Source organism: Adiantum capillus-veneris, chromosome 18 (assembly GCF_014529385.1).
Source record: "Adiantum capillus-veneris isolate H3 chromosome 18, ASM1452938v2, whole genome shotgun sequence".
NCBI classification, from domain to species: Eukaryota; Viridiplantae; Streptophyta; class Polypodiopsida; order Polypodiales; family Pteridaceae; genus Adiantum; species Adiantum capillus-veneris.
In genome coordinates, this window is record NC_140948.1 from 6942326 (window position 1) to 6958040 (window position 15715).

Genomic DNA, 15715 nt, shown 5'->3' on the forward strand with positions numbered 1-15715 from the left:
ACCATTGAAGATGTATGCCGCGCGCTTGAGAAACTTGCTACTCGTAAGGCAGGTGACCTTCAAGGTGTCAAGGCTGAAATGATTAAATGGACAAGCAAGAAAACACAATATTGGATATGCGATATGTTTAACCTTGCACTTCAGTATGGCATGCCTCATGATTGGAGTGCAAATTGGATCAAACCTTTGCACAAAGGAGGAGATGTAAACAATGTGAACAACTATCGCACTATAATGGTTGGTTCTTTAATGGCAAAGTTATTTGGATGTATCATGGAGATGAAGATAAGTGAATGGGCTGAAAAGAATGGCAAACGTGCACTTGGCCAAGCAGGTTTTCGAAAGCATCATAGCACTATTGATCACCTTGTCACTCTTCGAGTTCTTATGGAAGCGTCTCGATTGAAAGGAAAAAAGTTGTATTGTTGCTTTGTGAATTTCAAGAAAGCTTTTGACATGGTACCGCGAGGATATCTTTGGAGACGTATGCAAAGCCTTCAAGTGTCGAGAGAATTTATGCATGCAGTCTTTCGCATCTACCAAAAAGTGATATGTCGATTACGTATGGGAGATGGAATTTCAGAATTTTTTGCAAGCACTATTGGTGTCAAACAAGGATGCCCACTTTCCCCAACCCTCTTTGGGCTACTCATTGATGAATTGGAATGCATGGTTCTTGACTTTATGCAGCAAGAAGGCATAGAAGAGGTTAAGATTGGAAATGCGGTGATCATGCTTTTGCTTTATGCCGATGATGTAGTGCTCTTGGCACATACCTTAGAAGATGCACAAAAGATTATGAGTGTCTTGGAACGCTTTTGCCTACATAGCGGGCTGATCGTGAATGGATCCAAAACCAAGGTTATGCTTGTAAAGACCCTCAATGATGAAAATCCATGCATTGTATATAACAATGAGAAACTTGAAGTGGTAGATCACTTCAAGTACCTTGGCCTTGAGGTTCCATCCAATCATAAATGGAAGGATTGTGCAATGCGTCGCTTGGAAGCCGGAAAGAGGGCCTATTATGCATTTGAGAACATGTGCAATGCAGGAGAGATCAAGTGTTGGGCTCTCAAAAAGTACCTCTTTGACACATTGGTGACACCGGTGCTTCTTTATGGAGTGGAGTGTGGGGTGGAAGCATCGGGAAGTCTACTTGGAAAGAGTTTTGAGAATGTCCAAAAGCGTTTTCTCACCAACTTTCTCCAAGTCAAGACACAAACACCCTACATGCTCTTACTTCTTGAGTCCAGATTGCTTCCCATTGAGGTCTTGGGCATGCAAAGGGTTGTGGAGTACATGCGTAAGACACAACGTAGCCCTTTGCATCGACTTCCTAGAATCGCATATGAAGCAAGTCAAATGGTTCAAAAGACATGCAAGAGCAAAATACTAAGTTCGGGGTGGATGCTTGATATCAAGAAATGGTTTGGAAGATGGGATGCATGTCACTTGGTCAAGGATGCGTCGATCGACTCCCAAGTTAATGAGGCCTTCTTACAACGCCAATTTATCACGGCTTGGGAGAAATCTGGAGGTTCTCGCTTCAGCCATTACACCACACACGTTGCCCAAACTACAAATCTCTCTTCTTCTCGGAACGAGGTAACCGAACCCATTCCTACATCCTTGAGCCCATCCCGTTGAGTGCGATCCGCACCATTGCCTCCATTCGTCTTAGCTCCCATTCTCTACGCTGCGAGACAGGACGTTGGGGCACTGGCGAGGAGTGTCATCGACTTTGCACCTTATGCCCTCGTCAAGTGCGAGAGAGTGAGTACCACACACTACTTGAGTGCTCAGCTTTTGACCACATTAGGTCCTCTTTTCCCCATATATTCAGCCATGATCTCTCCCTCCATACCTTCCTCTCCCAACCACGATGTGGACTCTCTATTGCGACGCTCATTTCAGCCATTTTGAGCATCGAGAGTCACTTATGAACTCCACTCACACCACGTGACATGTTCATTTGGTCCCATAGGTCATATTTGACTCCCAGGACGATAATAGAACTATCTCTCTCTCTCTCTCTCTCTCTCTCTCTCTCTCTCTCTCTCTCTCTCTCTCTCTCTCTCTCTCTCTCTCTCTCTCTCTCTCTCGCGCGCGCGCGCGCGCGTTAACCTTTGAGGTCACTGTGTCCCCCTCTCCTTGTATAAGTATGTGAGCATGCAAGCCCTTGACTTCAAGAATCAACGTTCATCGGCTAATATTTTTAGGTCTGTTGTGATCTTCTTCTTCTCCTCTCTCCCTCTCTCTCTTCTAACTTGCTATGCAACATACGACTTGTTGCTAACAATGTTTGGATTGGATAAGGTTTGCCTAAACTTAACAGCTGAGAGTCGAGATTAGTCGGTCTCAAGATTAACAGGTCTCAAACCACGTCAGTAGGAAGAAAAATGTCTCTCTCTGTGTGTTGTGTGTGTGTGTGTGTGTGTGTAGTTTGTAGTATTAAAAAGAAACATGTGAGAGGCGAAGAGCCTGGTCGTGTGTACCAGCGAGCCTACTTTCTACTCGATCACGAGCCGGCTCTTTTCTCTCTACCTATCTAATTGTGGTGATTAAGAGCCTCGAAATGGGCATAGCCTTTCACATGGTTGACTTTTGAGGCACTCTCGGTTAGCAAGAACCTGCTCAAGATCTGTCTCATCACTCAATCAAATCAAGCATTTATGTTCGAAAAGCCACCAATTTTCTTGACTTGCAAACAAAGATGGAAGACTATTTAGCCATTCCAAAGTGACCAGGCTCTAAATGTAAGCAAAATGACACGGAGGCAGTCCTATAATGGAGGCACGTGCATGGAGGTAGCCCTACAATAAGAGACCGGAATCATCATTTCTAGGGGGAGGCCACATTAGGTGTGTAACACCATGGAGGATCCAAATGAGCAAACGATTGTTAACTCCAAGACCAAGGCCAATACCCTCGACTGGCAATGATCATCCTCCAACGCAATCACGTCAGTGTTTTGGAAAAATCATTCTTTCAAACATACAAAATTGCTTTCCTTTAATTTTCCAAGAGAAATTTAGGTTTATTTTGCAGGTTTTTACACTATTTTTCTCTATTTTGGGGCGGGACTTCTCCTTTTCCTCTTGCCCTCAACCGGCAGTTTTGAAATTGAAAACGGCATGATATTAAGCTGAGACACATTTTTCCCAAACATTGAATGGAAGACCCTCCTTGCATGACCGTGGCCTTGAGCACTGTTGCGGCAAGCAATGCCACCTGTCCCCTTTGCAAAACCCCTTTTTCCTTCTATGTCAGGAGTTCGAGATGTGAAAACTTGGGAAAGCTAAAAAGCCTAGATGGTCACGTTGGAGCTCTCAACATTGTCGCATCCGCTGACTGGCCGAAAAAAGAAGAAGAAAGTGTGGAGACGAATTTGGGACTCTCTCTCTCTCTCTCTCTCTCTCTCTCTCTCTCTCTCTCTCCTCTCTCTCTCTCTCTCTCTTTCTCTCTCTCTCTCTAGTGGTGTGGAGGGTCGCAGCTAGGCAAAAATGGAGCTCGTCGGGATCAAGGGTGGTGGACAGGAAATGGTAGAGGAGTAGGTGGCTCAACAAGCGCTTGTGGCGAGTAGGACATGTATTGGATCGAGAGTCTTGGCATCCCGGCCACCAAAGGATTGAGGTTGTATAAGGGTGTGGGGCTCGTGGGCGGATCAGCTGTTGGCAACCAGGGGTGTTGATAGAGGAGACTATATGAGGCCTATTGCAACAACATTTGAGAAGTACATGAAGTAAATGGCAGGTTGTGTTCATGATCAAGTTTAAGAAGGGGGGGGGAGGGGAGCATTCTCTGTCAAGCGCCAAGGCCAATCAATGGCACTCTCTCTCTTTCGAACAGAAATAGACATACACACTCCTCAGTAGGACTAAATGGGATTGGCCCTCTCTCTCTCTCTCTCTCTCTCTCACACACACACACACACACACACACACACAGAGCTACAACAAATAATGAAGACGTCTCTCTCTCTCTCTCTCTCTCTCACACACACACACACACACACACACACACAGACCTGCGACACACACGATAGTGCCGTAGAAAATGAAACCTAATCTCTCTCTCTCTCTCTCTCTCTCTCTCTCTCTCTCTCTCTCTCTCTCTCCACACACACACACACACACACACACACACACACACGTGCGCGTACACATGCACACGTATATGCACATTCGAGGCGGACCAACTTATCGACGTGTGACACAACTCGTTGCTCGTTATTTTCCCAAGCTACAAAGTAGAGCCACCCTTTACAAAAACAAAAGTAATCACCCTTCAAAATTGAAGGCCGGAGTGAAACTCCATGGCCTTGCTAAAGACTTTAAAAAATATAAAAATATATATAGTACTAAGTACTGTGACTTTTTCACAGAAGAAGTCAAAACTAAGTCTTTTCATTTTCTACCATTACTGTACGTGCTACTTACCCTTCACTTTTAGATTTCAAACCAAATGTTTCTTGAAGTAAGTTCTTGAAATGAAGGAGAGAGTGACACATGCCCTCTCTTTACTTGAAAATTTGGCTTGTGGCAGATCAGATGTTGGCAACCAGAGGTGTTGATAGAGGAGACTATATGAGGCCTATTGCAACAACATTTGAGAAGTCATACATGAAGTAAATGTTGTGTTCATGATCAAGTTTAAGGGGGGGGGGGGGCGGGGGGGGAGGGGAGCATTCTCTATCAAGCGCCAAGGCCAATCAATAGCACTCTCTCTCTTTCGAGCATAAATAGACATACACACTCTTCAGTAGGACTAAACGGGATTGGCCCTCTCTCTCTCTCTCTCTCTCTCTCTCTCTCTCTCTCTCTCACACACACACACACACACACACACACACACACACACACACACACACACACACACACACACACACACACACACACACACACACACACAAACACATATTTTATAGCAACACAATCTTTCTGAAGAACCCCTCAAAATCTTTCTTGCACAACACACAGTTTTCCATGCATTTCTGTGTATGCATAAGTAGGATGTCCCATCATTGGACATATGCATTAGACACTCTTTTTTTGCTTCCACCTATGCACCTTGAGCGGACTACAATTGTTCCATTGCTACCCTCTCATATTTGCTGCCTTTTTAATTTCGTATCTATCAGCAAATAATCCCTTGAGTACTTATTAATATTTCCAATGCTAATAAGTACCCCAATAATGTGCTTATTTCCACTAGGTTTTTCCCTTTGGTCATCCAAGTATTAGACCCTAATTTAGAACCTCATCATTCTACTTCCCTTGTACATACTTTTCATAAATAAACAAAAGCCTCCTTGTTATGCTATTACAATGGACAAATGCAACATCATCTCTCACAACAAAAGACATATTCGTACCAATGAAGATGTTGCAGCAAGTTGAACCTCATTAACAATTCCAATGACAAATGAAGACAATCAGCCCATCAACAACCAATCAAAACCTTCCACAGCCTCCACGGACAGTTTTCAACAGTTCCCGAGGACACGTACTAAAATCGGAAGGGGGGAATGTTAACTGAGTGAACGTAAGTTAACAAAAGTTGCTAGAGACCGAGCCTTATGGATGCACATCGAAGATCAACATGAAGAAGCAGTAAAGATTGGAGTTACACATTTTCTAGTTTTTTCAAAATGGTCACGTATTGTAAATTCTCGATTTATTTCAAGCCATTGTAATATTTTAATGTGTTATGGGTTCAATCGGAGTTCCAAGTTGTAAAGAATAGGTCAATTAGTGTGACTAGGTAGCAGATTCAGTAAGTGATGGAGCCCTAAAGGCCTTGGGCGCCCAAAAATTACATATTTTTACCCTAGGTATATAAGGTAGTGTGTAAAAGAAATTAGGGTTCTCAAGCTGATTTGTTGAGAGCACTCTTTGGTGAGAGCTCTTGAGGTGTGTGGCTATGGAGTCCTTGAGCTTCTACTTGCTCATGTGACTTGATTAACATTAATCAATGCTTAATTCTCTTTCACTATGCCTCTCTCATGCTTCTTATGATTGCCTATGATGCTTTGATTAGCTAGATCTTAACTAATTAGTGGTTCATCCCTCTCTAATCTTGTGTGATTTCCCTCCCTTCTTGTGTGTGCATGTAGGTTTGATTGGAGTGTAGTGCTCGATACATCTATGTGTGTGTGCTTGCGATTAGTGTGTTGCATGATAGGATTACTATTGTGTGCATCTTGCAGTCGCTAGTGTGTGTGATTGGGTTGATTGGAGGTGAAGGGAAGTGGATGTGGAGATTGCCCATCATTGTGGCTTAGCTCCTCCATAGGCCTAGAAGCTCACCTCGTAGAGCCAACCATTCATGCTGCCATGATTAGCTCACTAATCGTGTGAGTGTTTCCATGCCCTAGCCGGGTAGCTCATCCCTCCAGATTGATAATTTTGTTGGTCATTGGAGCTATGCAACGATGGAAACCCCGAACAAAAAAGATATCTTGCTTACTATGCAGAAGGTTCAAACCCTAAGTGAATTCATGTCTCAAGCCATAGAGTTTGATAATAGACTCTTTGAAAGAAGGAAAGAGAAGAGGCAGGAGGCAGCTCCATCCACTCCCTTTACAATAATATCCTCTAGTAAAGGTAGTTCAAGGAATCAAGAAGTCAACACCAAACCCATGCAGATTGATGCAACATGGTTCAAACCGCTTTCACCACAACAGGAAGAATAAATAGGATATGCATGTATTGTGGGGCACCTAGAGATATTACTCAAATCTGTCCTAACAAAAGAAAACCTAAGGTACAAAGCATTACAGCTCCATCAAGTTTAGAAAACATAGACATCGAACCTCACTTGGACCATGTGCAAACTAAAACTCAATAATGTCTCTTCCTACATGTTGATTCAACATTAAATTTCACCATACCAATAAGGATTTGTGTAATAAAAGGTCAAGTGGAGGTGAAAACTCTACTTGATAGTGGCACCACTGCTTGTTTCATCGATGAAAATTTTGCTAAGCAGTAAGGAATGTTTATGGAAAAACCGACTCCAACATATGCAAAGGTGAGTGATGGCTCCCCACTTGCATCAGGAGACATCTAGTATGAAACCCAACCTTTGGAGGTGACAATATATATGAGCAAGTATTTACGATAGCTTTCAATGTCATATGTTGCCTAGCAAATCCAGCCATTATTGGCCTATCGTGGCTTGAGTCACACAATCTAGACATTGATTAGAGGTCTCGAAGTGTTGAGAAAAAATTACCACGACATGACAAAAGCAAGTATGTCAAACCACTCATTGTTGGAACGAGGCTCGAACTAGGGTCTTCATGCATGCAACCAAAAGAAACCCGTCATTCTTGATATATGCAACACTAGTTGACTCTTCCATAAGACGAAGTATGAAAGCCTTTCCACCTAAGTATCATGATTACAAGGATGTATTTGAAAAGAAGAATGTGGGAATTCTTCCCTAGCATTAACCATTGAAATGCAAGAAGGGACTCAACCACCCTTTGATTCAATATAGAAGCTATCCCAATATGTTCTTGTGTAGAGCTTTGGAAGTATATTGATGAAAACATAGCCGAGGGGTTTACACCACATTTAAAGTCACCAGCAAAGGAACCAATACTTGTGAAGAAAAAGATGGGTCTCTACACATGTGTGTAGACTATAAAGGCTTTGACAAGATTACAATGAAGAATTGCAGGATTGCACACCAAGAGACCCTAAAAACATAATTCTACGTGAACATGGAGATAAGAACCAAAGCTCAAACACAACTAGTGAATTTCAAGTAAGATACCATCTATGCCTACTTATAAGTAAGAGCATTTGCTCAAAAACAACCAAGAAAGCCCTATTCTATGTCCTACTTACTATGAATAGAGCCTACTTGAGGCAAGAGTATAAACTCATAACAACCAAGAGGTTTTTTTAATGCACTACTCTTGTCCACTTATTGAAATTAATGGCAAAGGTTTAGAAAAACTAAGAGAACTCCCCACACCAATCCAATCTTAGAAGTAAGAGCAAGTGCTCAAACAACCTAAGACCAATTACTACAGTGTTGTTATCACATTGAAATTAATAACGAAGGTTGAGAACAACCAAGAGAACTCCTCAGACCAAGCCAATCTTATAAGTAAGAGAAAATGTTCAAACAACCAAGAAACCAATTACTACATTGTTGTTACGTAATCATTCTCAAGGGATTATCTGACTTTTTACCCCGATCCACGAAGGTGATTGAAATTTACTATCCTAATCCATGACACCCTAAACCTATATGATGTGCTAACCTCTACACCTAGCACATGACCCTAGTGCTTTAATTATTAGCAAGCAAGGATTTTCCATGCCACACTAAAGATAGCAAGGCCATTGATGATTGGTTAACCAATGCAATCAAGTATTTTTAGGTATTGAAAGGAGATGGAGTTATAAAAACTTTAGAGCTCATGTATTTTCAATATTCTATTAGCTCAAAGGTAAGAATTAGTGTATCCAATATTCGAGCTACATTTAAGAAACTCGTTTAGGATTTTTTCTTTGATAATGATTTTTTTAGTAAATCTGTGTACCTTTCACTGCTTGGGTTAACCTTGTAGCTTAGAGAAGTTTAGAGATTCGCTAAACTTGCTAATATTTAGGGTTTTTATACTCAACTATATCAATGGATAGCTCAATCAATTGATGACATATCGATCAATTAATCAATTGATTGTGATAATTTATTAATCGACATGTAAGAACATATACGATCTTTTTAAAAATAGTGATGTGTGATCGTAAAATGCATTCACATAATATGGTTGAACATATCAGATGAAAAAAAATATTCATGTTTAATTAAATGTTTTGTAAATAACGTAATATGCAACCCAGGTAGTGCAAGGGAGAGAGAAAGGAGATCACAATGCTTGATGTGCCCCTCGGATGAGCCGCATGAAGAAGCAAAAACTCTCACCTTGCCAAGGCAACCCTCTTTGGAGCCATGCTTACCTACTTTCATCTCAGTGCTTCCCTTGTATGTAAGGGCACCTTCACACAATCCATAAATGAGCATGCATAGCCATGAAAAAGCCATGATTGTTACCTACACTGCTCTGATACCATTGAAAGGCCAAGAGTCCTTTGAAGGTAATGACTAACACTCCTCCTAGCCATCCCTTCCCTGGTCCTATAGCCCTTAGCTTAGGAAGGCCCCCCATGCATTGTTTTTGTGTGGCCATGCCACTAGGTCATGCCCCCTTGTCCATGCTTAGGACCTTTGTCCTAAAAAATGAGGTTTTTGCCCTTGACATCTCTACAAGACTCTAGGGTAAAGGCACCAGCCTAAGCACCTTTAAGGTAGATCTCCAAGCGAGCAGCCTAGGGCAGTAAATCAACAAAGAATAGGTGCAAAAATGGGGAGGAAGAAGTCCTTTCTACTAGAATTCATTGAATTCCTTGAGGAGACTCATGGAGTTGTCCGACAACGATTTGTGTGTCCCAATGCAAAATTGTGCAAAACACATTTTGTATAAGCAAAAGCGCTCTTGGACCGGAATTCAATCTACGTTCTAGCGAATCGTAGGATTACACATTGGATAATATAGCCAATCTACCCACCCTCCTTCACATTCAAATAGGGGGTATTATCTTTCTAAAGTAAACATTGTCCAACTATTGGGAGACCTACTGGTCGAGTTTGCAAAACTCAATTAATTTTGCACCAAGATTCCGAGGGAATCTTGCAAACCTCAAAGCAAAAATTTTGCAGCCCTCATTCACGCGCAAAGCTTGCTCCCCTCGTCTCCCCATCAGCTTCATCAAACGTGTCCGGCACTTCTTGTCTCCCGTGCAAACGAACTCACCACCGTCATACGTCTGGACTTGAACGTTGATGTGCCCTACACCTCCTGCGCATAGTACAGCTCCATCGTTCTGCCCTAGTTGGCATCCTCCGTCTCCCATTCACCGCGGCCAGTGAACCACAACAAGAAGAAATTTGTCTCCCACCTCGAACCGCACAAAAATTTGCATCTGTCTCCTCGCATGTCCTGACACATGCGATCCCTTCTTTCTCTACGTCTCTCTCTCTCCCCCTGCGTCTCTCTCTCTCTCTCTCTCTCTCTCTCTCTCTCTCTCTCTCTCTCTCTCTCATCCACGCAACATGTCCAAAGCGTGCCTCACCACCCACTGCAGAGAAATGGTTTTGCTTACTCTCGACTCCACTCCCACAACAAGGACACACACACAGACACACACACACACACACACACACACATACAACATCTACATTGTTGCATGCATACTTGCAAGGCTCACGAAGAGAGAGAGAGAGAGAGAGAGAGAGAGAGAGAGAGAGAGAGAGAGAGAGAGCGCCTATTCGATCCCTCTATCTCTTGCAAGGCTCACGAAGAGAGAGAGAGAGAGAGAGAGAGAGAGAGAGAGAGAGAGCGCCTATTCGATCCCTCTATCTCCTGCTATTCTTGATTCAGGCCATCTCTCTCCGCATTGGCACCTCCAGGTCTGCAGCATGACAATAAAAATGCCAATTTTCCCCCAACATTGCTCTCTCTCTCTCTCTCTCTCTCTCTCTCTCTCTCTCTCTCTCTCTCTCTACCTTCGCGATCACATCAACATATGTCGCTTTTCTTCTCTTACCCCCTCCACGTACGATTCTTGTGCGAACCCCTTTCTACCCCCTTTCTTTTTTTCATTGAGTTAACCTTTTATCCAAACTTTTACATAAGCATCTTTGGTGATTCCTTCTAAAAAGAAATAAAAAAGGTCGTTTTGGGCAACTACCTAGCGCTTTTGCCCTAGACCCACATAATGGACTTTTGAGGGGAATAACACCATACTGAGGGTAAAAGCCCCAATTACGGGACAATTCCCAAAATAAGGCCGAACCTGAGCCCAATATATTATTACGAGGTTGAACCTGAGGCAAGACGAGCCCGCTTGGGTAGTTGGACAGTTCGCAGTGACGTGTAATTATAAGGGGTATGAGACACCCGAAAACGGCCACGGGAGGGGACCCCCCACCTAGACACGTTAGCCTCACTCCACGCACTTGTGCACCGTGGGGACTCCACGCAAGGATCCCCAGGGCACGCTATGACCCTCCGTGAGTGCGGGGGAGCCTGAGGCTACGTGGGGCTAGGGACCCGGAACGCAAGACCCGCGAAACGCACCACGACCGCCGACCCATGGAACGCAACCACGCCCGAGCCGGTCCCGTCCGAGCCGAGCCCCTTTGAAGGCAACTCGCCCGAGCCGGTCCCGTCCGAGCCGTCCGAGCCAGGCCCTCTTGAAGACAAAGCACCTCGCCCGAGCCGGTCCCGTCCGAGCCGGGCTCCCCTTGAAGACAAAGCACCTCGCCCGAGCCGGTCCTGTCCGAGCCGGGCCCCTGAGCCGGTCTCGTCCGAGCCAGGCCCCTTGAAGGCAAACGCACCTTGACCCGAGCCGGTCCCGTCCGAGCCGGGCCCTTTTCTCCGCAAGCTTCCGCAAACGCGCCCACCACGCTTCTCTGCATTGACGGCCCAACTCCCGGGTCGTCACAGTAATGCTTTCATCGGCTGCGACTAGAGTTCAAGCCCGTCTTTTTCTCTGTCCGCTTTCTCGCCCAAGGTGTTTCCTGCTACAAGGGCACTTTTTTTTTGCACTTTGATTTTGTAATCTCGCTCGTGATGCTTGAAATCTCAGTCGGGTCTATCATCACTTCTTTTGCAAGTAGGCCATCTCCTCAGCTACAGGTTGCGCCATTCTGCGCTCGAAATTTACAATATAGCTCCAGAATTCAATTGGACAATTTCTACTTCCTTAACGTGAGGCTTTTACCCTAAGTGACTGTATAAAGGAAACGCAAATAGGGTGGCTACATAACAATTGTCATTTGTGCGAGTTCGAAGGTGTAGACCATCAAAATTAATACTCTAGCTATCGATGGCACTTGAAACACTAATAAGATTTCCCCACACAGCATGAGGTAACTTGTAACACTAGGAAAAAGAGACTTTTGATGTGACAACTCCCCACAGAATTACATACACACACAAAGGGGGAGGGGGTAAGAAGGCAATTTCTAATTGCGCCCAGTTAGTGGAGGGGGAGGGGAGGGATAACTCATAATATTTTTATCCCCTTTGTGTGGGGCCACCCTAAGAGAACAATGGTTGTGATGAGCAAATCACAACATAACCACCTAATGCGATACTACTACTGGCTGTAGTAGTATCGCATTAGAAATGTGTGCCAACTTACTGGCTGTATCTTAATGTTACATTAATTAATTAGCAAGATTCCATGTTTTCTTATGTGAGTTTAGAGGAAGTGGATAGCTTGGCTTTGTTCACACGGAAAGCATATCTTGAGATCACGAAAGACAAAAGCATAACGATTTGTCACGTTAACGTCGATTTTGAACATAATCAACAAATCGTAGAGGAAATGGATAGCTTAGCCTTGTTCACGCGGAAAGCATATCTCAAGATTACGAAAGATATAACCCTAACGTTTTGTTATGTTGACATCGATTTTAAACATAATCAGCAAATTGCATCAAGACATAAGCTCAGGAATACATGCTGGGAGTAAATAACCAAAATGGATGTACATATTTAGCACTAAATAACAAAGATCCACACCAGCACAGCAGGTGTCCAGACTGTGGTCACAAAAACGCCGGCAGATGTTGACGATCTAGTTGACAAGATGCCTGTTTAGCAAGTTCGCAAGCCTGCATAGGAGTGCATTCAGCTTGCTGAGCTGTGTTTTCAACTTTGATACTTCAGTACACAGCACTGAGATTTGCTCCTCTAGCTTGGAAACCTGGATATCAGCGACATTTGTTTCACGTTCATCGATTGCGTCTTTTAATCTATCTATTGCATCCAGGACATCAGATCGAAGAGCTCGATAACCCTCTGATTGATTCCTAGAGACCTCGTGCAAAATTACTGTCACCATCTCCTCGACCTTGTCCAATCGTGGATCTTGAATTTCATCCAATGACTCGTCTACTTGCGTCTCTGTCATTGTGTCCACCAAGTTCATTTTCCTGGTCCATTTTACCCTGCATTCACAGAATAGAAACTTTTAGTCTCATCAAATGCAACAAATAGAAGCAATTACAATGAACTAGAAATACATTGTATCATGCAACTGTTGTGACGCCAACACTATGCACCAATGGGATGTACTCATCGCCTATTTGCGGACTCCCTCCGTCGCTATCATCATCCCTATCATTGCGGTTTTGTTCACTATAGTTATCTTCGTGAATAGTTCGCACGCTCGCTGGACTGTTGAGAACATGTTTGATAGTTAGCAAAGTGCAAAATCAAAATCATTCCTATGCATATTCATGAGCATACCTCTCAATTCCTTGCCAGCGGGAGTGGAACCAGTCGGCACGTGGGTGAGTTGTACTATACTCATCGTTGTTGATGAAGATACTAGCGACATCTTGGTAGGTTGTGGTTGATGGATAAACCATGCATCTCCAAAGAGCTTTTGTCTTGCCTAATTGCATCCCCCGGCCTTGGTAAGGTGTCACCCACGCCGATGACGGATAATATTTCCCAATTTTTAGCATCTTGTGCACAGTCGACAAGAAATCGTTTCCCAGTGGATGTCCCAATCTAAACTTCCAGAACATATATGTCCTATCAAATATATTTGCAGGCGTCAAACAGACTTTTTTCTTCAAGTCGTCACCGCCATACAAGCTGTACAACTCTATTCCCTTGTTAATCTCATCTGCATGAATATTGTGCATCACGACTCAAAAATACGACTGGTCTTGGTCCTTCAAGCAGTAGCCAAGCATACCCTCGAAGGTATGCATATTACGTTGTTTCAAAGCACGGCAAAGCACCATCCCACCAGGCAAAGCCTTATCCCAGCTCAAGTACTGTTTCACTTTCCTATTTGCTGCAACCAAGGAGCTAGTCCAAAGCGGCATTACCATCTGGAAGTGCAAGTGAAAAAGAGTGCCGCCTCTTTCAACAGCACAAAGACCAGCAGTTGTCTCCCTTTCGAGGAATGCATGAATAGAAGCTAACAAGGCCACATCAATATCGCAACCCCCTACAGATACCGTGACACTAACCTCCATGACCCTAGAGCTTTTCGGCTTCTCAACCCTTCCTACTACTAGCTGGCAATGACTGCCTTTTTCGTTTTTTTGATACATTGCCCCCAGTTGCGTGCTCTCTGCAGCGGGCCTCTACATTCCCCTCACTTGCGTGCTCTCTGCAGCGGGCCTCTACATTCCTCTCACTTGCGTGCTGTCTGCAGCGGGCCTCTGCCTTGAGGCGAACCATAGGCCTTTGCATCAAACAACAAGATGCAGCACAATACAAACACAACAGCACGCTCTCAGCCTATTGACTTCAATTCACCAGACAATCCACACCATAAACAAAAAAGCACAGCAGATCTTACCTCCTCCTGGTTAGATTCAACAGCCACTTGCGTGCGCAGAGAAAAGGGACTGAACCAGGTCGCGAGCACTACTCAGTAAAAATATCCGGCATCTTATAAAATGACCATACACACGCGAATCTGTCCACCAGTAACTGCCGCCAGCTGTCCTAACACACGCCAGATCGCCTGGGTCGCCTCTGATTTGCTTCCTGAAGTTTGCTTGGCATCTAGACAGATTCGCATTAATCCCAGCAGGAAAAACCCGTTTTGGGGACCTACTGCGTATGATTGTGTCTCATTTGCAAGGTTGCTAAACTCCTTCCTCATTTCAAGCTTTTTACCAACAAGTAGGAAACTTCATAGTATGTATGCCGACGAATCCGCTAACATAATATGGCGGAAGGGGGAGCCCTTTACACGTGTTGTAATCTGTGACCTGAAGGCTAAAGTCCAAAACAAAAACAAGCCCCTTGCACGCAATAAAGAGGGAGAGAGGGGGAGAGAGAGAGAAGCCGCCGAAGGCGGCCAATCGTACTAGTGATGAGAACGTAGAGAGGCAAGACTTTTACGCCCATTTACTTGACCGCAATAAAGAGAAGGATGTATGTCCTAATTATCTATTATCTAATAAGAGTCGGGTCATCGCACCTAGGAGTGGGGGGAGGGGGGGAAGATATTCACCATTTTCAGTCCTAATTATCTATTATCTATTACCTGATATTAGATAAGAACTGGATCGCACCTGAGATGAGTGGGGGAAGCAGGCCCGAGAGCAGTGGGGGGAGCAGAGGGAAGATATTGGCCATTTTCAATCCTAATTACCTATTGTTTATTGCCTAGTAAGAATCGGATTGCACCCGAGGGGGAAGATATTCGCCATTTTCAGAAACTCCAAAAACATTTGCAAAAAATCTGAATGCTCCTACTAACCCTGCTATCATTTTGAAAAAGGGAGGGATTAAGTGAGGGTTAAGGACAAGCTGCTTCCTCCACCAACGTAGGAATTTGTGAGCCAATCAAAGCAAAGCACACGAGCTGGTCCCTGTTTTGGTGGTCTTTTTTTGCGTCGGAAGGAGGCTGGGTGCGACTCTGTGCATTCTACTCCCCCGCCCCAACCCACTAACCTGGGTGCAACCCGGCTCTAACGTCGAGGAAGGATAGCCAATCCCCAAAGTAGGTAGAAGCTATGAAACAATCGCCAGTATGGGTTTGGTGTCATAGTTACCTGGTCTTAAATTCAAACCTTCCCAATAAGGTATGCCATAATATATCTCGCACCGAGATTGTCTCTCTCTCACATCCGGTAGGCTAGCGTC